Source organism: Rattus rattus, chromosome 8 (genome assembly GCF_011064425.1).
Source record: "Rattus rattus isolate New Zealand chromosome 8, Rrattus_CSIRO_v1, whole genome shotgun sequence".
Classification (NCBI taxonomy): Eukaryota; Metazoa; Chordata; class Mammalia; order Rodentia; family Muridae; genus Rattus; species Rattus rattus.
This window is the reverse complement of record NC_046161.1, coordinates 24,695,951-24,721,419: the sequence shown is the minus strand read 5'-3', so window position 1 is coordinate 24,721,419 and position 25,469 is coordinate 24,695,951. Positions and strand designations below refer to the sequence as shown.

Here is a 25,469-nt window from a genome sequence, read left to right as displayed (position 1 = left end):
TTATTACCGAGTAGACATTGTTTCAAACAGACTTAGAGTGTTCTCACTCATCAGCAGAGCAGAGGTGACATATGGCACTGATACCTTGTGAGCAAGACAAGGTGAGAGAAAGTCTGGACATGGCACCAAAGGTCATTTCCTTATTGTCACTACATATCTGAGGGTGATCACTGACAATTGATTCCGGCTTCAGAAAATCATAACCTAGTAAGTAACCTTAAGAAAATTACAGCCACGTACCAACCGCACTTTCTGTGTTTTGCCTTCTCACCATAGTTTGTCACTGTCACATGCCTAAGAAGGAAAAGGACCTACTCTGTGCAAAACACATGATAGGAACTGTGGATTTTAGGGAATTTAAGTGGGAGGTAGACATCACTGAATGAATGCCTATTGAGTTGAATCTGCCTAAGGACATTGTGTCATAAACTGGTCTTTTGTGTATAATCTATTATTTTAGACGCTAAGTAATGAAAGTCCCTTTTTCAGACTCCAGCATGTTCTTGAATTTTTTAAAAAAATATGTCTGAGTTAGTCAGAATTTGCATCCAAGTCCCAGGATAGGCCAGACACAGGAGATCCAATCTTCCATATAATTACAAAAGGAGGCCTCAAAGGTATAAGGAACAAGTACTCTGTGAATCCAAAGCCACGTTTCTAACATCAAGCTTCAGAGGCTGGGGAAGTTTGAATGAGAAAGTCCATATGATTGAATACTCAATCGTTAGTGATGCTGTTCGGGAAGGATTGTGAGGCATGGCCTTGCTTTGGTGATTCAAGGTCAACTGCTATTTCAAGTTTGCCCTTTTTGCTTTTCTGTTGTGGTTCAAGATGTAAGTGCTTAGCTTCCAACTGCAGTCACTGTGCTTGCCTGCTGTAATACTTCCTACCGTAATGGTGATTGACTCTTATGCTTCTTAGACTGTAATCCTTAATAGACATTCTATCTATAAGTTGTCTCGGTCATGTTGATTTATCATAGCAATAAAAGAGTAACTGATACTTATTACTTATACTAATTCTTTGTCAGGAATAATAGTTCCATGTTATTCTGCCTTGTGCAGCGGGAGGTGACCCATTGCCTCTTTTACACTGTTCACAGCACTGATCCCTGTGATGGCTCAGAATGAGGACAGAGAACTGATGACAGGATGGAGCCAGAACTCAGGCCTCAAGGCCACATGGTAGAAGTTCCAGTGCTGGGAATAGACAGTGTCTGTGGCTTTCTATAACAAGATTAAGTTTGAATAGTGTAGAGAGGAGAGAGGAGGTGCTTTCAGATCCAATCAGGTTCACCCTATGGGAAACAAAATAGGCTGGCTTATAGGAGATCCAGGCCAGCACATAAACTGCTCCATAATTATAAAGGCATATAATATCTAGCCAGAATGCGCAGCACATAGAAAAGATGCAATTTTCAGTCTAAAATGCCAATTTATTTTTTTTGTCCAGAAAGATTTAATAATAATGGGCTGACCCTGGACTGAATAAACATGTCCAGAGTACTGACCGTGTAACATCTGACTCACCCTTTTCTTATGAGACATCTGTAATTTTATGAACAGATCATAACACCATTATAGTACAATGTATCACATAAACTTGGATATATTACAGGTCAAAGCCTATCTCTTAAAATATAACAACTACATTCTTGAATGGTCTGATCTAAATCGTAAGCTCCAAATACCAGCAAACATCCAGGATTTTGGTAGGGTTTGCTAATTCACCTCTATTTAATTCCCTAATCCTTAAATTCAGCATCAGATTAGAGCATTACCTTGCCTGTCACATAGTAATCATACAGCTATTAGTTGAGTTCTTTGGGGTAGTGAATGTCCTTTTAGATAAGGTAACTGACCTGCTATAGGTGGGATGTTTTAACCCTGAAAGTCACTTGAAGTTCAGAGCAATGTCCTACTGTTAGTGATATTTTATCCCTCATGTTTTTGGGTTAGCCATAGAATAATGGCCATCACTCTCATGAAATTGAATCCTATAATCTGCTTGGGAAAGCCATGGTTACATCAGATATGGTTGCAACAACTGCTCCCTTTGCCTGTGGAAATTCAGATGAATTTCCGCAACCCTGGTGTTGGAGGACCTGGATACCAACACATCTGAGAGAATATTTCAGCCATTTCCCAAAGGAGCATTTACTAACTCTGGTGATGGCTTCAATTTCCTGTCACCCAGACATATGAGATAAATTGAATAGAATAATCTACAATAAATGCAAACCTGGAAGATTTTCCATATGAAGAACAGTCATATCTAATGGTATGCATGAATCTTTGGTGGCTACTAGACTTAAGTGCTATACTCCTCTGTCAGTAAAATTGTACATTAAAAATTCATGCAGTTCTGGGGCTGGCTGAAGAGTTAAGAAAACTTACTGTTCTTGTAAAGGACTTGAGTTCAATTCCTAGGACCTCTACAGGGCAACTCACAGCCCCCTGTAACCAGGTGATCTGACACTCTTCGGGCTTCTTCACACACTTGCATACATGTACAGAAATACATATGTAAATACATATATACATACATACATACATACATACATACATACATACACGCATAATGTCATGAAGTTTGGGAGTTTGGCCTTGATGGTGTATCGCATTGGTAGAGTACTTGTCTCGAATGCACAAAGATTAGGGTTCTACCCTCTGGACTTAAAAACAAACAAAGATCACTCATAAAGTTGTAAACACTGAGCTGCATTTTGGAAATTGGGTTGGGTACTAGTAGAGGAAGTTGAGATTGTATTGACTAATATTCACTATCATCGCCTCATCATCACTCACACCCCTTTTGTACCTCCCTTGAATCCTGTCTTCCTCTTTTCTTTGAGAGAAACACCCATGAAAATCCCGAGCTTTCTATGAGTCTTAGTGAAGGAGCAATCTGTCTCTGTTGTTAAGGACAGCAGAGTGGGATGGGGAAAACAATACACACACACATATGAAATAGTAAATTAAAATGAAAAAAAGGAAGTCAGAAGGAAACAAAAGGTATCCAAGGATTTATGAATTAAATAGCTAATGATTCTTATAATTGCCAGAGGAATTTTAAGGCAGGAGAGGTCACACTGGGCAGGAAATTCTAAAACTTACTTTTAGTTAATTATTTTATGGTTTAGAGATTTTTAATTGGAAGAAAATTCCACCTACTTCATCTAACATGATGGCTTTATTCATTTCCAAGGGCTCTCTTGTCAGAAGGAACAGAAAGTAGCTGAAAGGGCTTTCTGCCTTCTACTTCAGCCCATGGACATATTAGTCATCCATTTATTCAACAAATGATAAATGATTCACCTTGTTTTCATGAGCAGGATGGTGAGGGTGGAGTAGAGGGCTGACTTACTGCTAAGGAGAACTAAGGTACCAAGTGTGGGAGCTAGAACAATAATGAACATGCAAAGTGTCTTGGATTTTTCAGAACAAAGTTATCAAATAGGTTTGCAGTATTATTGTATTGTTCAACATAGTCCAGTTGATATTATCTATAGACTTAAGCAATGCTTTTCCTAATACTCGAGCTTTGTGATTCTTTCATTAAAGAAAAGCTTATTAACCGCAATCATTAATCTGACAGCGCCTCTGTTAGGAGGTAGAACTGCAGATACACAAGACAATCTCTCCTTTCAGGGAACTGGTGGTTTCAGGGTTTCAACATGATGGTGAAAGCTTGTAGCAAGGACACTCCAATGGGGAGCAGTGAAGTCACGGAGCATCCAGAGACCAGAGACGCAGACTAGAATCAAGGTGTCCAGGAGGAACTCAAAGTGGAAGACTGGAGGTTAAAAAGGAACCTAGTGGAGACAGGACATGCTACAAGGGTAAGAGAGCTGCTATGCTCTTAAGTACAAGGACAGGTGTGAGTCCATATGGTCTAATAACAGGAAATGAGAAATGAGGTTGGAAAACTGGCAGACTATCATGAATGACCTTAAACGCTGTCCTAAGGAATGGCTACTTTTAGTAAGACCTTAGGACAACAACTGATGTGAATCACCCTAATATCCTAAATAAATAGAGCTTTTGATGTGGCTATTGTCTTCCAAAGGTTCATATGGATGACTGTTCCCTAGGTTATGGTGCCACCTGAAAGTATTAGAACCATTAAGAGATGGGACCTATTTAGAGGAAGTGCCCTGGAAGGAGACATTGGAACTCTGACCTCTTCCTTTCTCTGTTTGCTTCCTGCTCATCATGAATTGAGCATCTTTCTCTTCCACAATGAACCAAGTAAGAATGGACTGAAATCGTTGAGAGCCAAAATAATTTTCTGTGAGTCAAAGAGACTGCTCCTTCTTGAAAGCAGACAGTTCAGAATTTTATTACAGCAGGGAAAAGCTAGCACAGTTTGCAAAATAGATGTGGAGTGACACACACACACACACAAATACACACAAAGTAGAGTCAATAATGAAACTATTCATCCTTTCAAAATATTTATTGAGTGCCTGCTATGCTCTGGGGACTGACTAATTACTGATAATTTTGCAGCAAAGGATAGAAAATCCAGAATTTTACATTGTAAGGGCAGACAACAGCTCAGTAAATAAAACATATAACATTAGGTAGCAATAAGCACTGAGTGACAACAGTGGGACAATGACAACAACTAAACCATATTGAGTGATTACTAAGTGTCAAGCACGTATCATGAATGCCTTTATTTACTTTCTGGTAAAGGCTACGATGTGTGGCTTAGAGCCTCACTTTAGAACTAAAATAATGATTTCCTAAGCTGTCTTGCCTATTCGGACCCTCCTGGGGTCTGGGGCACTTGTCTGCATCACATGTTTTGTTCCATTAATCGCCTTATTGAATGAATTTGTTGAGTGAACATGTCATTCCCACATACTTTGTGCTAGCCACAGTTCTGTGTGCAGGGTACAGCAGCAAGTGCAGGTAAAGTGTCTTTCTGGGAAGAATTTGAAGATGTAAGGGTTTGAGAAGGAGAGACAGTTAAGAAGCCTGGAGTTGGAGAGTTCCTCAGGGATGAAGGGCTCTTACTGTTCTTGCTGAGAACCCAGATTCAGCTTCGAGCACCAACATGGTGGATCACATTTGTCTGTAACTGCAGTTGAAGCTGATCTGATACTGCTCTCTGGTCTCTGTGGGCACACGTGTGCACATGCAGGCAAGCATTCACACACATAAGAATTATCTACAAAACCAACACTATACAATCTGTCAGTGGTAGGTGACATAGTGAACCCAAGCAGGTGGAAAGGTGTGCCCCGAGCTATTATATCAGCGAACGCTTCCTTGTTAAAGGGACAGTTCAGCATTGAGGAAATAAGCCATAGCCGGTGGTGCAGAGGAGACAAATGTGCTTTGAAAGAAAAGGTTAGATGATCTGTGTTTCCATGAAGAGAAAAATTTCCAAAACAAAGATCAATGGGAAAAGCCTGGCAGATACCTTCAGGATGCAATAGTAGGATCAAGAGTGATGATGACTCACGCCTGCAACTCTGGAACTTGTGGGGTAAGACAGGATCCTAAGTCATAGACCAGCCTGTGCTACACAGAGCAAAACCAGTTTTAATGCTTCCTACCCAACAAAGGAAAAGGTAGCAAAAGATAACCAGACTTCTATATTTTATACTGAATGCTTGATCACCAAATAATTGTATTTGGTGCGCATACACACACACACACATATATATATATATATATATATATATATATATATATGAATGAAGAAAATAGAGTCTTCAACAGAGATGTAGTTAGAAAGGAAATTGCTATTTCCCAATAATCGTGACTATTCTTTGTTATTTGCTGAATGTTAATAAGTAGCTTCTTAAGGATCAATTTCAGTGTGGAAATGAAAGCTATATTAATTAAGGGTTTGTAGTCTGCTACTTGAAAATTCATGGCTGGGTCTGTATTCTGGGGGGTGGGGGCACCCGTTCATTCAAGCAGAGGGATGGAAGGTTTGCCTTTGTTACTGAACACTGCCCTGACACACCTCACACCCAGACCATTGACTCTGCTGTCCTCAGCTTTCAGAGTTGAACTAGAATTTACAGGAGCCGTTCTTTTGGGTCTCTAGTTTGCTGATGATAGATCTGAGGACCTTGCAGCCTCCATCATCACATGGATTGATGTTTATACATTTTTTTTAATGTTTGGTGTGTGTGCACACGAACACTCATACATGGAAGTGAGAAGATAACTATAGGGGGATTGTTCTCTTCTTTTACATGTGGGTTAGAGGAATAGAACTCAATTTATCAAGCTTTGCCTCAGACCCTTCTGAGTGAGCCATCCTGCATAAGTCAATTCTCTCTCTTTCTCTCTCTCTCTCTCTCTCTCTCTCTCTCTCTCTCTCTCTCTCTCTCCACATACAACACAGCTGCATTTCACATTGCAGCGTGAATGCAAGAGATTCTTCACAGCATAAACAAATAAGATAGTTATATTTCTATAGACCTAGATGGTATTGTACAGGAAAATCATCCGATCAGGAGAGGCAGTAACTGTAAGATATGTGAGACTGCTGCTGATGTGGCACAGCACATTTTATTTTAAGAAGCACAATTTTTTAAAGAGCTCTAAAATGACAGTGATAAGAATACTGTCCTAAGGACATGATCACGAGCCATATTTCTTTATAGCCATTATTATCTATTCTATATTGTACATCACTGCGTGTGCCATGCTTCCATATGACTGGCAGCCCAGCCGTTACATTTTCATAGGGGTATGCATAACTACATGGAACTAGATGACAGGAGTCCCACAGCTTCTTTACAGTTGTTTAGGAATATGATCACATATGATCATATATGCTGCCTACCACCATACTAAGCATTGTGCAATGTCAAACATTATATATGTATCTTTTATTATATGTGTATATCATATTTTCTACCTATATCCACGTCATCTATGTGTACATCTCTCTTATGGGAAAACCTTGATTAAGAAGGAAGTCCCTTTGTTCCACGTATCATTTTGGAACATTAATATTGCTTGATGTACATCATCTTTAATGAGTGAGATACGTAGACCCACTAAGTAGTGATACCTTTCATTATGCAATCTCTGTTGTTTTGAGTCAGGATCTTGGGTAGCATAGGGTGACCTGGAACTCATTATGTGACTGAGGATGAACCTCAGCTTCTGTCTCCAAGATGCTAGAATTACAGATGTGAACAGGTTTAAAAACTACATATATTAACAGTTGCACTTGTTACTACCATCACCAGTCATACCAGAAAGTTTTTAGAGACCTGGGAGATGAATTTATAGGCAAAGCATTTGCCCATTAAAAAAAAAAAAAGGCTGCAAAAACAAAAGCACATAAAAAGGCTAGACAAGCATGTCAATCATCTGCAATCCAGGATCTTGGGAGTCTGATCCTGAAACAAGCTGGCTGGCTTGGCTGGTTGGAACGAACTCATTCCAGGTCCAGTGAGAGACCTTGACACTCGAAGTAAAGTGGAGAGGTGATCAAGTTTGACACCTGACTTCACCTTCTGGCTTTCACACATATGGGCACACACGTGCACATGTGTCTTTGCTCACACAAGTGCCAATACCTATGCGAATGTGCATACACATAAATATTTGTACCGTACACACATATCCAGGCCAATAATAGAGAAAGACATTAGGCTCTGGGAATCTAGTAATGTCCATGTAAGCAAATATAGATTTCCTTATTTGAGCTTTCAACTCAAATTCCAGTCTTGGTAAAATGCTGTCAGTTTTTCCTTTTCTTTTTCTTCTCCCCCTCCAAGTTGCCAGCCTTGTTTTTCATTCTTAGGAAAACGTTTGCCAAAATCGAGCCCAAATAACCATAGCAGATCTATCAGCAGGTCTCTGAAATACACATGCCACCTTCAGAACAAAACTGGTTACTTCAGCTGGCAACTCATGCAATCTAGTGATTTCGTTTTATCCATGAGAAAACATTGCACTTGTTACAATGGTCTTATTTCTAAATCATCTCAGCATGCAGAAGATCAAGTATCCAAGTTAAGCGGGGACCCCCTGCCTTCTGTTGCCTTGAAAACAGCAACAAAAGTGTCAGGTTAAACTGCCATTTTCCAACCTCTGAGCAGTGTTAGCAGAGGTTGGCCTCCAGACTCATTACCTGAATTTTTAACCTGGGTACCAACGCCATTCTCCTACTATTGGAACAAATTGGGAATGGTAAATCCTTCCTTCCTTAATATATTGGAAATAGTTTTGGTCTTATCAAAGAAATAATTCATTTGGCTTCACAGACCCATCTGAGGAAATCTGAAAGGATTCCCAGATACAGATGAATCTTAACTTTGAGAGCCATGGCCAAAGCTAGAACTTAGAGATGCTGAGCGGACAGCAGGAAGATGTATGCTGACTAAAGTCAAGTCAAATTTGAACAGTGAAAATTGATGACTGCTATGCTGACAGCCAGGAAGAATAGGGGAAAATAAACTATAAAAGTGGACACACGAATTCAAAAGCATATCAACTTGAGGCTATCCTTTGCAGAAGCAAATAACCATGCACTTCAAGAGCCCTGGAGACTGTCCCAAAGTGCAGCTTGATGCAATAAGCATTGTTCACAAAGATGACCTTGAGTCCTTTAAATAAGGTTACAAAATATCAAACACACTATGTTTAAGAAGCCCAGGAAGTGAAAGATGCCTCTTGGGAAGGATTCCATAGGCTGAGTTCTGTAGTAATAATTGAAATGTGGCAGATGGCTTTGGGGTTTTATTTAGATATTTACATGGCTTCTTTCAGATGATGGATAAAGAATGATCTCAGTAATTAATTGAAAGCACATGAATTCTGGCAGGGTTGCCTCTATCACTTTAGAGTTGGAAAGTCAGGTGAGATAAATGAGGTAACAGAGGAAACTGGGGATACCAAAAGAATCACAGGAAGACAAATCATGATTCAGGTTGAGATACTATGAAAGGGATATTTAGACTTTGAATGTCTGCAGTGATAAGTACCCTAACGAGATGACTGTGCCCTGAGCTCCTGGCAGTTTCTGGACTAGAGAGGTCACCATGAAGACCAAGACAGAATTAGAGAGTTGAGGCTCCCTATTCCTTAACATTTACTACATCCTGGACAGGGATGCCTAGGCATTAAGTTGACCACTAATGGCCAGGGATATAATCAGTTTTGCCAATTAAATGAAGATGTCTATAACCTTCAAACAGACTAGAGTTGTGAGTTTCCACAGACCTGAACATGTACAGAGGTTCTTAGAATGTAAAACACTGGAATGCAGAAGCACCTGGCCCTTATGTCATACTATATCCTACGAACCACTTTCATCTGTGTCTTTCATGATATATGCTATATAAATGCATAAACTGTGAATAAATGCACAGGGTTTATCTGACTCTGTGAGAAAATTAATTAAACTCAAGGGATAGGTAGGTTGAGTCTAGTTTATAGACAGTCAAATGTAAAGATGACAGCCTATTGTATATGCTTGAACTGGGTAGGGAAAAAACTTGTCTGAACCATTAACCTGAAGGATCGAAGCCTGAATTAGAGGATAATTCATGTTGCTGGATTGTAGATGGGGAGGAACACACACACCTTTTGGTGATTAGAGGTGAAATATTCAGTGTTACGCTCTTCACTGTGTAAAAGGAAGCTAGGTGGCATTCAGCATGAACCCGGCTCATCAGTCATGTTGACCTTCAAGCTTGTGGCATTGGAAAGAAGATGGTGGTGTCCAAGGTCTACATGATGCAGTGAGGTCTGCTTCCTGATGAGAGGCTCCTTGTTAGGGGCCCTGAGAATAGGTCCCTCAGCTATGAGCTGCACTAGAACACATCTGCCATTACATTGCATCATAGATTTCTGAAAGTGAAGAGACCAGGTCCAAGAGCCAAGGTGATATATCTAAATTGTCTGATCCATCTCCAGAGAAACATGAAACTCATAGCCCTGAAGTAAATTTATACAGACCTAGTATCTGGTGACCATACATTAACTTTCGATGTAAAGTAGAGGACAGGATTGTTTGTGGAAACTACCACTGAGGGTCATGTAGGGAAGCAAAATGGTGAAATTCAAAGATTTCAGAAAAGAAGGCTGACAAGAAGTTCTTGCTGACAGGAGCCAGATTTGGGTGTCTCCTGAGAGGCTCTGCCAGAGCCCTACTGATACAGATGAAAATGATTGCAGCTAACCATTGAACTGAACAAGGGGACCCCAATGGAGGAGTTAGGGAAAAGACTGAAGGAGCTGAAGAAAAACAATATCAATGATCCACATATCCCCACCAGAGCTCCCAGGGACTAAACTACCAACCAATGAGTACGCATGGAGGGACACATGACTCCAGCCACATATGTAGCAGAGGATGGCATTGTCCAGGATCAATAGGAGGGAAAGCCCTTGGTCCTGTGAGGGTTAGTTTCCCCAACGTAGTACAATGGCAGTGTGTTGAGGTTGGAGTGGGTGGGTGGGGATGTGAGCATCCTCATATAAGCATGGGGAAGGGGAAGGTGCTATTGGAGAGGGGGAAAAGGGGATAACATTTGAAATATAAATACATAAAGTTTCCAAGAAAGATAAAATTAGAAAAAGAGGGAAAAAAAAAAGAAAAGAAAAGAAGGCTGAGGCATTCCCTAAGACCATGAGTTTTCTCCACTGTTTGCCATGATGCTTGCCCTAATTCACAGCAATTAAAGAACTTTCCCCAATACCAAGGATTCATCATGTTAAAATATATCCACTTATCCAGATCAATGAAGCTAGAATTTTGGGATATTTGACTTGTTCTATCTGCATAATTGCCTCAACTTTCTCCACATAATTTCTGTGTAAATATAATTTGCAAGTTTCACTTTAAAGTGGTCATTAATATCTACAACCCACATCCTCTCATTTCCTGCCTCCCCGTTTTGTCCCCTGAACCAACATCTCATTGGCCGGCACATATATTCCCTTGGACACTGTTTCCTTTCTCTTGAATTCAAGACAGTGAACCATGGCTAGTGTCATACACTCACTGAGAACAATCCTAGTTTGAGTTTCTGAGTCTTGACTTAAGGCCAAGCAGCTCTGCTGCACTATACAGGGAAGTCTGAGGTTTTGCCAACTAAAGTGCAGTTCCCAGACCAGCAGCTCTGGCTCTGTAAAGGAGCAACTCAGAGTCTTGTGTCTTTCCAGAGATGTGGCAAGGAGTACCTAAGAGCTTAGCAATGGTCAGTTGACCCTGTTCTATTATGCTTTCAAGGCCAAGTAATGTAAGTTAGGTGCTTCTGTTTGAGACCCATCCTGCCATAGTGTTGATGCATTTGAGCTGAGTCAGCTTTGAAGGACCTCGGCTTCCCATCAGCCAAGCAAGCCACTTGGACTAGAGATGTTGTTACTACATGTTGATGGCCTGTAATGTCTTAGGGTTTCTATCTCTGTGATAAAATACCGTGGCATTTCAGGAGGAAAGAGTTTTTAATCTTACAGCTTATACATCCATCTCTAAGCCAGGACTGGAATTCAGAGTATGAACCTGGAAGCAGGAACTAAAACAAAGGCCGTGAGGAGTACGGCTGACTGGATTGCTGCTCCTGGCTTGCTTCTCACGGCTTTCTTGTAGTACTCAGGGCCACTAGCCCAGGTGTGACCCTGCTCAAACTGAACAGGGTCCTTCTGCTTCAGTCATCATAAAACGTATCACAGGCGTCTCCATAAGCGAGTATGGTGGGACATTTGTTAAAACTGAAATTATCTATTCCAAAATGACTCTCAGAGCTCACTCAGGGAGGGCTCTGCTTTTGCCCGGCCCCCAGCCTCTTCTCCTTGCTTATGATAAGAGAGGACTCTGTTCCCTCTAACATATACATGCACTTACTTGTCCATTGCCTGATCCCACCCCACCTAACCCTTCTTAGCTAGCCTGGGGAATTTAAGCTTCATAAGGGCAAATCCTTTGTTTTGTTTATCTCTGTGTGTCTAATGTTCAGAATAAGCCAGGGATACCATAGCCACCCTACAATTATGTGTTAAATGAGTGAATGAATGAGTGAGTGAACAAATGAATAAATACCTCTTTACTTTAATCAAAAAGCCTTTCCCCATTATTTCTCATTTTAATGCTTTTTACTTTAATAAGTAGTTTTTAATCTTGGAAAATATATCAATGATGCTTTCTCAAGGTTTTACAAAATGATACCTTGATTGTTAACGTGTTAATATTTTTATTTAATAAATTTTGTCTGGTGGGTGACAATTTTATTCCTGGAAATAATGTGTTTTGATTACTCTTTGCCTTATTCTTGCCTCACTCCTTTCACCCCATTCCCAGCATACCTCTTTCCAGCATTCCTGAATGACTCTTTTATTTGATGCTCCACAGAGTATAAGCTATCCTTCTGTGTGACCACAGGTTTGGGACCACCCATTAAACCATGTGGGGCACACTAGTTGGTCCACAACTGAATACTGTTCCTTGTCCCTTGCCAGAATTTATTCATCACTATGAGTTCAGCCATACATGGAAGGCCCCATGGGCCCCGGCCCCTATAGTTAACTGCGACATAAACCCAACTGTCGTGGACAGTACAGATGCAGTGAGTTCACGATTGTATGACATGTGATGCTTAGAAGATGACATTTTACAGCCTTTCAGATCTTGAATCCTTTCTGCTCCATCTTTTAAAAGAGTCTCAGAGCCTTAAGAGAGTGGTATAAATGTGCTGTTAAAGGCTGAACCCCGAGCATCCTTTATTCTCATCATCTTGTGAAGCCATAGGTCCTTGTATTCACCTCCTCTCAGTACAAAGATAGGCTCTGCTGATGAAGGCTGAGAAGAGTGTTTGACTGTGGATAGAAACACAGACATTTAGAAAGTGGCTTGATCTGATGTCGACTCAGTCAACAGGAGTAAGGTCCTCCTTGAGGCCTAAGGCCTCCTCGGTCAATGGGTTTTAGACAAGGTTTATTGGAGCAGGCATTGAGTTCCCTCTTGTGGATAAACACCTCAATTTGTTAACAATGAATTAGCCGTGAGACTTGTATCTGAATTTTAAAATCCCTTTCCTGTTACATATTTAATAAACAAGTATATTCACTGGAAAAGATCCAAGTACTGAGGGAATAGAATAACTGCTATTCAAAACTTGCCTCTTCTCATTCTCTTACTCGATGTGAGGCACAGCCTAAATGTGTTATATGTTCTGTTCAGTTGTGCTTCTAAAGACATGCACAAGCATATTGATCTCTCTCTCATTCTCTCTTTCTCACTCTCTCTCTCTCTTACATAAATGAAAATATTACTATATAGAAATTTACCTTCAATGAAAATTATGTCTGAGTGGGTTTTAATGTTCTTTCTTTGGAATGCCTCTGTCTGTCTGTCTCTGAGTCTCTCTCTGTCTCTCTCTGTCTCACTGTCTCTCTCTGACTGTCTCTGTCTCTGCCTGTCTCTCTTTCTGTCTCTGTCTCTCTGTCTGTCTCTGTCTCTGAGTCTCTCTGTCTCTCTCTGACTGTCTCTGTCTCTGCCTGTCTCTTTCTGTCTCTCTCTGTCTCTGTCTCTCTGTCTGTCTCTGTCTCTGTCTCTCTGTCTCTCTCTCTCTCTGTGTGTGTGTGTGTGTGTGTGTGTGTGTGTGTGTGTGTGTGTGTGTGTGTGTGAAGGCCAAAACTGAACACTGGGAGTATTTCTCAATCACTCTCAACTGTGACAGGATCTCTCCCTTAACCTGGCACTTACAGATTTAGCTAGAATGGCTGGCTGATGACCTGCAGGGTCTGTTTGGGTTTGCCTCCTCCCATGCAGGAGTCACACATACATGCCACCATTATAGGCTTTCACATGGGCGTGAAACTAAGGGCCTCATGTTGGTGTGGCAGGAGATTTACTATACAATCTACTCAGCAGCTCTACCCTTCCTATCATGAGCTTCAGAAAGGATACACTATATTTAAACATCCCATCCCATCTCCTCCCTGGATTGGAGTTCATTCCTGAGCCTTTTCTCACACAGCAGGCAAACACACTGTCATTAAGTTACTTCCTATTGGAATAGGATCCTGCTACATTTTCCAATCTGACAGAAGTAGCCCAGACAGGCTTTGAACTTGTCATCCTCTTGTCACAGCTTTTCACATAGGTGGAATGGCAATCTCTGTCTTTCAAGCCAGGCAAATGTTTTCCACCTGGGTAGCATGTAGTTCCTTATTTACTTGCTACAGTCAGTGACTGTTCTTCTGCATTTGGTCAATTTTACATAAATGTCTCTTCTAAAAGGCCCCAATGTCCACTTCTGACCTACACACACACACACACACACACACACACACACACACACACATACACACACACACAGAGAGAGAGAGAGAGAGAGAGAGAGAGAGAGAGAAGAGAGAGACAGAGAGAGACAAAGAGACAGAGAGACATTCAAAAAAAAGAAAAATGATCCAAGTGGATCAAGGACCTCCACATTAAAACAGATACACTCAAACTAATAGAAGAAAAAAGTGGGTAAGAGTCTCAATCACATGGGATCTGGGGAAAATCTCCTGAACAAAACATGCTCTTATGCTCTAAGATCAAGAATCGGCAAAGGGAACCTCATTAAACTACAAAGCTTGTGTAAGGCAAAGGACACTGTCATTAGGGCAAAATGGCAGTCAACAGACTGGGAAAATTTCTTTACCAATCCTACATCCAATAGAGGGCTAATATACAAAATATACAAAGAACTCCAGACAGCCAAATAACCCTATTAATAATGAGGTACAGAGCTAAACAAAGAATTCACAGCTGAGGGATATTGAATGGCCAAGAAGCACCTAAAGACATGTTCAATATCCTTAGTCATCAGGGAAATGCAAACCAAAACAACCCTGACACCTCACACCAGTCAGAATGGCTAAGATAAAAAAACTCAGGTGACAGCAGATGCTGACGAGGATGTGGAGAAAGATCAACATTCCTCTAATGTTGATAGGATTGCAGCCTCTCTGGAAATCAGTCTGGAGGTTCCTCAGAAAATTGGACATTTCACTACCTGAGGACCCAGCTATACCTCTCTTGGGCATATACCCAAAAGATGCTCCATCATACAACAAAGACACATGCTCCACTATGTTCATAGCAGCCTGAAGCTGGAAAGAACCCAGATGGCCTTCAACAGAGGAATGGATACAGAAAATGTGGTACATCTACACAATGGAGTACTACTCAGCTATCAAAAACAATGACTTCATGGAATTCATAGGCAAATGGATGGAACTAGAAAATATCATCCTGAGTGAGGTAACTCAATCACAGAACAACACACATGGTATGCACTCACTGATAAGTGGATATTAGCCCGAAGCTCGAATTACCCAAGATATAATCCACAGACAACATGAAGCTCAAAAAGGATGACCAAAGTGCGATGCTTCACTCCTTCTTAAAACGGGGAACAAAAATATTCATAGGAGGGGATATGGAGGCAGATTTTGAAGCAGAGACTGAAGGAATGGCCATTCAGAGCCTGTCCCACATGCTCCCCATATATATATATATACAGCCACCAAAACTAGATAAGATTGATGAAGCTAAGAAGGGCATGCTGACAGGAACCAGATATAGATGTCTGAAAGACACAGCCAGAGCATGTCAAATACAGAGATGAATGATAGCAGCAAACCACTGAACTGAGAACAGGACCCCTAGAGAAAGGATTGAAAGAGCTGAAGGGGCTTGCAACCCCATATGAACAACAATGCCAACCATAGCTCCCAGGGACTAAACTACTACCCAAAGACTATACATGGACTAACCCATGGCTCCAACTGCATATGTAGCAGAGGAAGGCCTCGTTGGGCACCAACAGAAGGAGAAGCCCTTGGTCCCCCAGTGTATGGGAAGTCCGGACGGTGTGAAGGGGGAGAACGGGGAGGGGAACATTCTCATAGAAGAAGGGGAGGGGAATGGGATGGAGGCTTATGTCTGGAAACTGGGAAAGGGAATAACATTTGAAATGTAAATAAAAAAATCCAATTAAGAAAAAAAAGGAAAATAAAAACCATTCAGATACTCAGTTGAAACATGGTCAGTGCTGCCAGATGGCTCAACACTAGGCTTACAATTTTCACTTTCATCTATGATAAATGTAGAGGTTTGCCTTTCGGTTCACCAAACCACCTAGTGTCTCCTTCCTTTAATTCTGCCAAGCTCTTTGCTGTGAAATTACCTACTAAATGTAGTTTGTCATCTGTTGATTTTCAGCAAAACCAGTATCTTTTTATCCTGTTGCCCATTTGCACGTTCTTGGGTATTTTACTCACTTTTGCTGTTGGATTGCTTTACATTCTTTTATTGGAAATATTTGTATATTTTGTGCATGATCCATTTGCCCTTATAGATAATATACATATTTTCTCTCAGAAGCATACACTTTTCTAATTTCATTATCATCATCTTCCTCTGTAATGATTTTTAACATTGCCAAATCCGTCGACTCTTTCTTTGATAGCATTTGCACTTTGAGTCTTCCTGAAGTTATTTCCAAACCCAAGGTTATAAAAATATCGTATATCATTTTGAATGCTCTTTCATTTTTATGTTTAACTCCTTTTGGAATTCACTTTGAAATCTTCCAAGTATTCATTTTTTAATAAAACCAAATCCTTTCCTTCTCATTGCTAACCTACACATGTTTTCAAAATGGAGACGACAAAGGGTGTAGTAGGCTTGTTGCACACAACCAGGTCACGGCTTCACATGTCTGTCTTTCTTATGCTTGTAAATAAAAAATCAGCAGCTGTTAGCTTCCACCAATGTGTTGTCACCTGGAGAGATATGCTCTGATGTTCTCAAGCACCTGGGACATCCTTCTTTGCAGATACACGAGGGGTATCAAGTAAGCAGAAGACCATGATACAGGGAGGCTCTATGGAAGAAAGCCCAAGAGAGTGCCCAACAAAACAGATGTTTCCTCGAGCCTGGTCAATATCTAATGGAATGAAGAATGGCTTTTAAATAGAAAACACTGAACGAACCAATTAGCACTTTGTACTGAATCAGCAACACAGGGTGGTTGATCTTGGAGTTCAAACTCTTATTCTTGCTTACTATCTTGGAACATATATGAAAGTTGACACAGAAGATGCTGCCTGCAGTGGCCCTGATGATTTGCCCAGATGTAGATGAGTCCCCCCCCCCCTGCTTAAAGATTAGAGCCCCAATAGGAACCCAGAGCTGACACCGGTCCATCAGTGGTACGCACACTTTTCTATCTTGGACCTAATCTCGAACAAAAGAAACTGAGGCAGGTAATTTTAATTTTGTGCACACATACATGCATTTCTGGGGAGTCTTATTACTATGCAGTGGCTTCAAATTGGAAAGGAAAAGGGAAGCAAAAAGGCCACCTAATATCTTTCCCTTTGTGGAGGGGGAGAGAGGTGCACGCAACAACAGAAAGGAAAAGATAAGGCTATTCTGGGCTGAGAAGTGTAAAACTAAAGGATAACAAAATGGAGCTGATGCAGTTTAAAGACTCCTCATTACCTGGCCTGAGATACAGCACCCATTGTTGCTAGTGGCTGGAGATTATTTTCCAGCCTGCAGCTGGCTGATAACAGACTGTCCACTGGGCTGAAGGCTCATTGTTCTGCAAACGGGGACCTTGCCTTAGATGGAGGCAGACTTGTCCCTGGTCCGCACAACCATGCAGCTTTGGCCTTTCCTCTCCTTTCAGTAGACTTACAAAGACAATCAGAATTTGCATCACCTGAGAGGCACTCTGGGACTTTTCCAATTCTCCACCCTCACCCTCCCTTGACCTAATTTGGATCAAGGTAATTCAGAAAATAAAATGCTGAAGTTTTCTTTTTCAGGAGAACAATGTCACATTAGTCAACATAAAAAGACTTGCTCGCTGCACAAATTGTCTGTACAACTCACTTTGCCCCTTAATTATATTCCACCTTGTTTTATTATTTAAAGGCATCATATGAGTTAAGTGTTTGTAGACATTTAAAATGTTGGAGTGGGAGGTGGATTTGGAGATGAAGTTTAATGCTCCTGTGTACTAGGCTGACACACTATTGCCAGGCACACCCAGAGAGGATGCTCAAAGGAGAATACACAGAGTGGAGAGATGAGACTCTGCAGGAAAGGCGTTTTGGAGTCAGGAGGGAAGGGGACCAAATGGTACAAGATTCTAGACACTATAGCCTCTCACAGTCCTGTGTCGTGTTCTATGAAACTAAGTGAGACTCAAGGACTCTGAACTCAAACCCAGCCTTTCCTACTCACTCTTCAGCCTGCTTCTAGAAGCAAGGTGCTAACAACTCTGAGGCAAGATGCCTGGTGTTAAGATTTAGAGAACTAGAGCAGATGACGGTGAAGAGCCTAGGGAGGGTTCACCCCCACAGATTCACGAACATGCCCATCTTATAACATGAGTTCAGAGAATGTGCTCTTCAGTCTGGACAAAGCCATTGCCCACATCTTGGCTTTTGGGTCCAGCTTCCTACTCTACCATTCCTTCTGCTTGGTCCCAGGGCCTTTCCTCTCCAGATTGTCAACACTTTTCTCGCTGTGTTTTGGTAACTGTACAGATTCTTAGTGCTTTTGTGTCAACTGATGCAACTCCTTTCATTCCAAATCCCCCTTTAACCAAAGTGCAGGCCTCCTCTTCCCTGTATAATCAAGTTAATTATAATAAGTGAACATTTTACATTATACTACCTTATCTTACATCCACAGTGGATCTAAACATGCAGCTAAACCATGGCTACTATTTTGGCATAACACATTGAATGCCCGTCTTGTGTTTTTGTGGAATTTATGTGTCCACACTCTGTACTCACTACACTGCTTCTTAAAAATGATTGCTAACATACCTTTTTACTGTGATATTGAGCATTCACTGTTGTTAAAACTATAACTACAAAGACAATTGTTTAATTTGAGGTTTATCATCTTTGGTCTTTTAGGGAGGATTGATTGTATCAGACAGGCACCCTAAGTATTCCAGAATAACTTTGATTAAGGCAGTTGCAGGTGACTCTGTCTCCTGAAGCATCGCTTCATTGTCTCACTTTTTTTTATTTGTGGGGTTTGCTTTTTATTTTCTTCTCCTACACCCCCACAGGATTTTTCTATGTAGCTCCATCTGTCCTGGAACTCGCTCTATAGACCAGGCTGTCCTTGAACTCAGTGATTCGCCTGCCTAAACCACTCAGGTGCTAGGATAGGCATAGGTACACCCGACTACAATTCACTGTTCTAAATAACTCATTAAGAGAACACTCTGGATTATGTAATGTGTTGTATGAGGTCTGAGAGGAAAGGTGCTCCTCTTTTTCAGAAGCTATTTTAGGGGAAGGGACTACATCAAGGTGAGTCATTTATTGTGCATCTCAAAACTGTGTACTCCACCAGTCAATGCCAGGTGCCCACAACCAGCATCCAAGATGTTGACAGTAACACTCGGATTCTCATTACACCTTACCTACAATCATATTGTCACATGTATTTTGTGGAAAGTAACTACTGTACTAGCCAGCTAGAAAGTTTACCTTTCAGAAATACTGATCAGGTATTGGGCTTTTTTTTTTCCTCTTGGCATTTATTGATCAAGCAAACATGTAGTAGAGTGTGGCTGGTTAGAGTTTTCTATAGTGTAGACAAATGTGTCTGGGCTGTGGTCATCTGAAGGCTTAAAAACAGTGACCTCATGAAATTTTTAGGCAAATGGATAGAATAAGAAAATAACATCCTGAGTGAGGTAACCCAGTTACAAAAGAACACACATGGTATACACTCACTGATAAGTGGATATTAGCCCAAAAGCTAGGAATACCCAAGATACAACTCACAGACCACATGAAGTCAAGAAGAAGGATGACCAAAATGTGGATGCTTTAATGATTCTTAGAAGGGCAAACAAAATACTCACAGGAGGAAATCCGAAGACAAAGAGTAGAGCAGAGACTGAAGGAAAGGCCAACCAGAGACTGCCCTACCTGGGGATCCAGCCCATATACAGTCACCAAACTCAGACAGTATTGTGGATGCCAAGAACTGCTTGCTGACAGGATACTGATCCAGCTGTTTCCTGAGAGGCTGTGCCAGAGCCTAACCAATACAGAGGCAGATGATTGCATCATTGGACTGAGCACGGGGTCCCCAATGGAAGAGTTACAGAAAGGACTGAAGAAGCTGAAAGGGTTTGCAACCCATAGGAAGAACAACATTATCAACCAACCAGATACCCCAGAGCTCCCAGAGACTAAACCACCAACCAAAGAATACTCATGGGGGGAACCATGGCTCCAGCTGCATATGTAGCAGAGGATAGCCTTGTCAGGCATCAGTGGAAGGAAAGGCCCTTGGTTCTGCGAGGGCTCAATGCCCCAGTGTAGAGAAATGCCAGGGTGGGGAGGTTGGGGTAAGTGAGCACTCTCATAGAAGCAGGGGGAGGAATGATGGGATAGGGGGTTTCCAGAGGGGAAACCTGGAAAGCGGATAACATGGGAAAGGGGATAACATTTGAAATGTAAATAAAGAAAATACGAAATTTTTAAATAAAAGGATCAAATATTAGTTCGCTATAAGTAAACACCTCCTATGGGAGCCACTTAATTAGCATAACAAGAGACTGAGTCAGAGACTGGGTTGAGAAGGGTTGCTGTAATCCATGGCCCAGCATTATTCAGTGTGGAAAGGATCCATAGGCACATGACGATGGTGAGAGAAGGCTCATCATGGACCATTGGGGAAGCTGATTACCATGCTCCCATTTGCTTCCAAAACACCAGTTTTATTCAGGATCTCCAGAAACCCAGAGAAAAATACTCATTTGATCCAGGTTCCGTTGCAGGTGCAGAGACTATCTTGTTTGATGGAAACGTCAGCAAAATATGAGGAAATGTTCAGCTGACACACAGCCTTCCACCACTGACCTTCACCTTCTCCTTTCCTTTTGCTCGGAAGACAGAACAGTGGATGAGAACAGTTAGAGGAGTAGCTGGAAACCCAAAGGGAAGAGTCAGCCTGAGGACGCTTCCTGAACGTGTCATCAAGAGCAAAGATAGGTCCCAGCCTATGTACACACGTATGCCTGCTCCCTAAGCTCTACTTTCTATCACACCTTTGTCTTCAGTGCAGGAGTCTACTAAAACACTTTAAAATTTCACTTACTTCTTTGATATTCTTGCGCCCGCTCTTAGGTTTCATGCTCCTTGTAGGTGATACAGTATCTGATTAGCCTTTGGGTTCCCAGTGACTAGCCTGAGACCAGCATTGCACGCAAACTGAATAAATGGATAACTGGTCCTATACTGTATCTCTCTAGTGGTCAAGGGTTAACACAATCCAGTTCCTGGCAGCATTGACCACTGCCGAGGAAGCCGACTAGCAGCTTGTTGTGGAGGAAAGTGCTCTGTAATGAAGTCGTCTTGCAGATCTTTTGTAATAATCATCATAGAGGGAGAAAATGAGCATCTCCCTGTAATATTTATATTTTTTTTTTAGCAGCAAAGTCATTCTCTTTAGTAATTCTGCCCGTAAAAGCAGCAAGGGAGCCGAGAATATGCAAGTTCTCCATGGTAACTAGGTCACAGCAGCAGGCTGCTTGGCCAGGGCTGAAGAACAGTGGAACAAACACAAGGAAGCAAGCTGCCTGCAGTGGGACCTGTGTGGGGCAGTGCGGCTTATCCTAGCCATGTCTTCCCATAGGAGCCCAGAGCTGCCACACCTGTGTCCCAGCATCATCACTGCGGGGCCAGCGCAAGCTGGGATGATGATATTCTATCTATTTCTGGACCTCAGAGCACTGTGCCGACGTCTCTGTTTCATCAGATCAACAGGCCACCAAGTCTTCCATGCATGTTCTTTTTTTTGTTGTTGTTGTTGTTTTGTTTTGGTTTTTTGTTTGTTTGTTTTTTTTAAAGGACTCTTAGCGCTTAGCAACCGGGGCATTTGTACCATGTGTTCCTAGGCTGGCAGACCATTTCTCTCAGCTGCAAGCTGAAGAGCTTGCTCCCTTCCCTCAGTTATAAGGAGGCATACATGATAAGCTTCTGGTAAGAGGGAGCTGCTATTCACTACAGGGCAAGGGAAGTCTTCCAACTCAGAGCACTTAACTCCCCACCAAGGACAAGAGGCTCCAAATAGCAGCAGCCAAAGGAATGAACTTTGTAACTGCCATCCCCAGGGGTTCCACTCTCAATCTGAGCAAAGCTTTGTGAAAATCAATTCGTGAATTTGTACAATTCATGCAAAGGAGCAGAATTAATTGAAAGGGGTTGGGGGTGGAAGGAAGAGTCCTGGACCATAAGAAGACACAGAAGCGATCTTTTCAGGAGCTCTTTCTAAAGACTTGATGATGCAGTAGACAAGACGATTCTTTCCTGGCCTGTGGGTTCAATCTCTTGGTGGTGCTCTGGGAAATCTGGTTGAGTGTTTCTAAGTCATTAAAACATTATAGACCTAACAAAGAGAGAATGGGTATCTCTTTAATATATCTGAAGTCAGGATGTACAGCCCACAACTGTGTGTGGAACACAGTAGTAAGAGGCTTGCCTGATACAGTCCCTACTGTTGAAACTGATAGTCATTCCTTACACCTGGACTTTTGGTGTCACCTCACTGGAAGAAGAAAGTGCTATTTGATGACAGTGGCCATGTCCCTGGGCTGGCCTGCAACTGGGTCTCAGCTCGCATTCACTGCTGAGTCCTTTCTGCCACCACACCTGGAACTGCTTCTCTTGGTTTAATTCACCAGACCTGAACCTCAGGGATGCTCTTATTCATTAAGTTCCATCTACTCTGGTGGCTCCTGCTTGAGGCACAGAAAGCCTGAGAAAAGAACAAAGGACAGCTTAGAGAAAGATGTGTAGTAAATCTCAGGTCTTAGGACTTGGCAATCTCTAAGGCTATGAGACTAGTATCTCCTTGTTTCTTACTCTATTGTACTGATCCATCAAATTTGCAGAAGGGAAGATGCTACCACGAGGGACTTTAAAATTTACCTTACAGTTGTACATACTGAAGAGAGAGTTAGAAACACACTAATGTACTACGAGTGAAACTCCATTACCATCCACATTCATAAGTAGAGGCACAAATACCCTGCACATCAGAATGTGACTTTGGAGAGGACCTGCTAAGGGATGACTCTGCTATAAAGAGGTACTAGGGTGGGTCCACATCTAAGTTGACATCACTCAGGATCTGGGTCCATTAAAAGTTGCCATCAACAATTCAGGATAGCACTTCCCACGTCAATTAACCAATGATAAAAGCTTTCACAAATATGCCAACAGGAGAGCTTGATTTAGGCAATCTATTATTGAACTGATTTAAGTTTAAGTGTCAATTTGAAAAACTAACCATTAAACTCACATGATATGATATTGTAAATAGCAGGTTGATGTACAGAAATTTCTGTCCATGCTGGCAGATAAACCAATTTGTGGTCCTCTATAAGCACTCAAACCTGGCCTAGCCTCAGCTCTCTTATTTGTAAATTGAGTGGTTTGATCTTAAACTGTCCTGAAGTTGTCTGCAAACCATCAAGTAACCTGGCAACATTTACAGTCATCTTCCATATAATATTTGCCAGCGGTGACACGTTACCCATGTGACAACATCCCATAAGATGATACAGCCTACTGACATTTCGGCCACCTATGTTCATGTATGGACAATGTGTGTTCAGTGTTACAATATCCTAAAGACACAATTTCAGAATGAGTCCCTGTTGTTCACTGACTTAGATCTGTCTGAGACACACATTCATGCTTGTACTCTGGTCACTTCTACACTTACAAAAACAGTTTAATTCACAGAATCATCTTAAAACTTGGAAGGACCCTAGAAGTCATTTGGCTTTTTTCAGTCTTTTCAATACTAAATACCCTTTAAAAAGTATTATCCCCATAAATCCTGTTTTTTTTTTAAATATTTTTGCCTACCAATTAACTTATATTTACTTTTTCAACATTTTTATTGAACTCTGGCATCTTCTTAATCTCAGGGTTCATTATGCTCAAATATGAATTAACTAAAAATATGTAGGCTGGCCATTTTTGTATTAAAAAATTTAATTAACTTTATTGTAAAAACTTGGAAGTGAAAACATCCATTATAGACTTTGAGAAGCTTTTAAAATTCTGAACGTACTTCATGTGCTCTCCAGCCACCCACTTGTACTCTGTGGATAAATGTTTTCAAATGAGGATGCTGAAAGCCAGTAACCTGGTCCCAGGTTCTACTTGGAGCCAAATCCTCAGATGCAGAGCAGGAGTCCCTTGCCCTCCGCCGAGAACCTTTATTCACATTCTCTTCCTAGTGAACCTCAATACTTTCTGCAGATGGATTCAAGACTCCAGTAACAAAATGTACTCCTCCAGAACTGAAGAAACAGATGGCCCCCACACTTCCCTTTCAGACTAAATGGGTCTGGGACACACGGGGACAAGAATTAAACCTCAGTGAGGAGCTGTAGGAAGAGAGGTAATTACCACTTCTAACTATAAACTATGGAATTACGAAACAAAGTAACATAAATGGAAATGCAGAATATAGAATGCCTAGAAAACAGTACATGACCAAGTAGTGGGATCCATAATGACGATAGAAAGAAGGAATGGGAGGAGAAGAGAAGATGAGCAGTGCAGAAGGTTTATCCCGATGCTTCCTTAACTTGCATTGCTCATGGAACCATTTACACAGCAACTCTTACCAGTTCTACCAAAAGACCTAGAAGCAAGACTAGATAAATGGAGTTCCTAAAAATGAAAAGCAGTAATATATAATTGTCCATCATTCCTAATCCTATTTATTGACCCATGCTTATGCCAACCCTTACACACTTGTACAGAATGACTTAATAGAAAACTGTTGGTCGTGGTAGGTGAGTCCATTCCTCCTTGTCTTCACTCACTGGTGCTTAAGTTTGCTGTCCCACTTAAGAATCTGAAAAGAGGCTCGTGAGATAGCTCACTGGGTAAAGATATTTGTAACTAAGACTAATGACATGAGTTCCATTCCAGAAACTCACCTGGTGGAAGAACAATACTAATCTAACTCCACAACTGTCTTCTGACTCCCACATGTGTGCCAAGACATAGGTGCATACATATGTGGCTGTGTGTGTGTGTGTGTGTGTGTGTGTGTGCGCACATGCACACACACACATTGAATCAAAACATTAAAAGTCTGGAATAGGACAGCAGCACTCTGTCAACCACCAGTGGAAAAAAAATGCAATGTTTGGCTAAGATAAGAAGAATACAAGCTAGAAGAAATATGAGCCTGTAATTATTTTAATGAAAATAAAGGCCCACTCCTCCGCTGAGTGTATTATCCAAAATGTTTGTTTTTCCACAAAGAGTTCCCAGGAGCTCAATGAAACAACATATGTAGAATTGGCTCTCACTGCCACACGTTAGGAAGATTGTCCAGGTTGATGTCAGAGGGAGCATCTCGGCGGGACAACCAGTTTTGTTACAATGCATTAAAGTGAATAATGT

General features: G+C 41.4%; 1 protein-coding gene across 6 annotated transcripts in view; it reads right to left on the bottom strand.

Moving 5' to 3' along the window:
* The window catches only part of Opcml (opioid binding protein/cell adhesion molecule like), a 1,104,634-nt gene that overhangs the window by 38,180 nt on the left and 1,040,985 nt on the right, over positions 1 to 25,469 (bottom strand). The window lies entirely within an intron of this gene.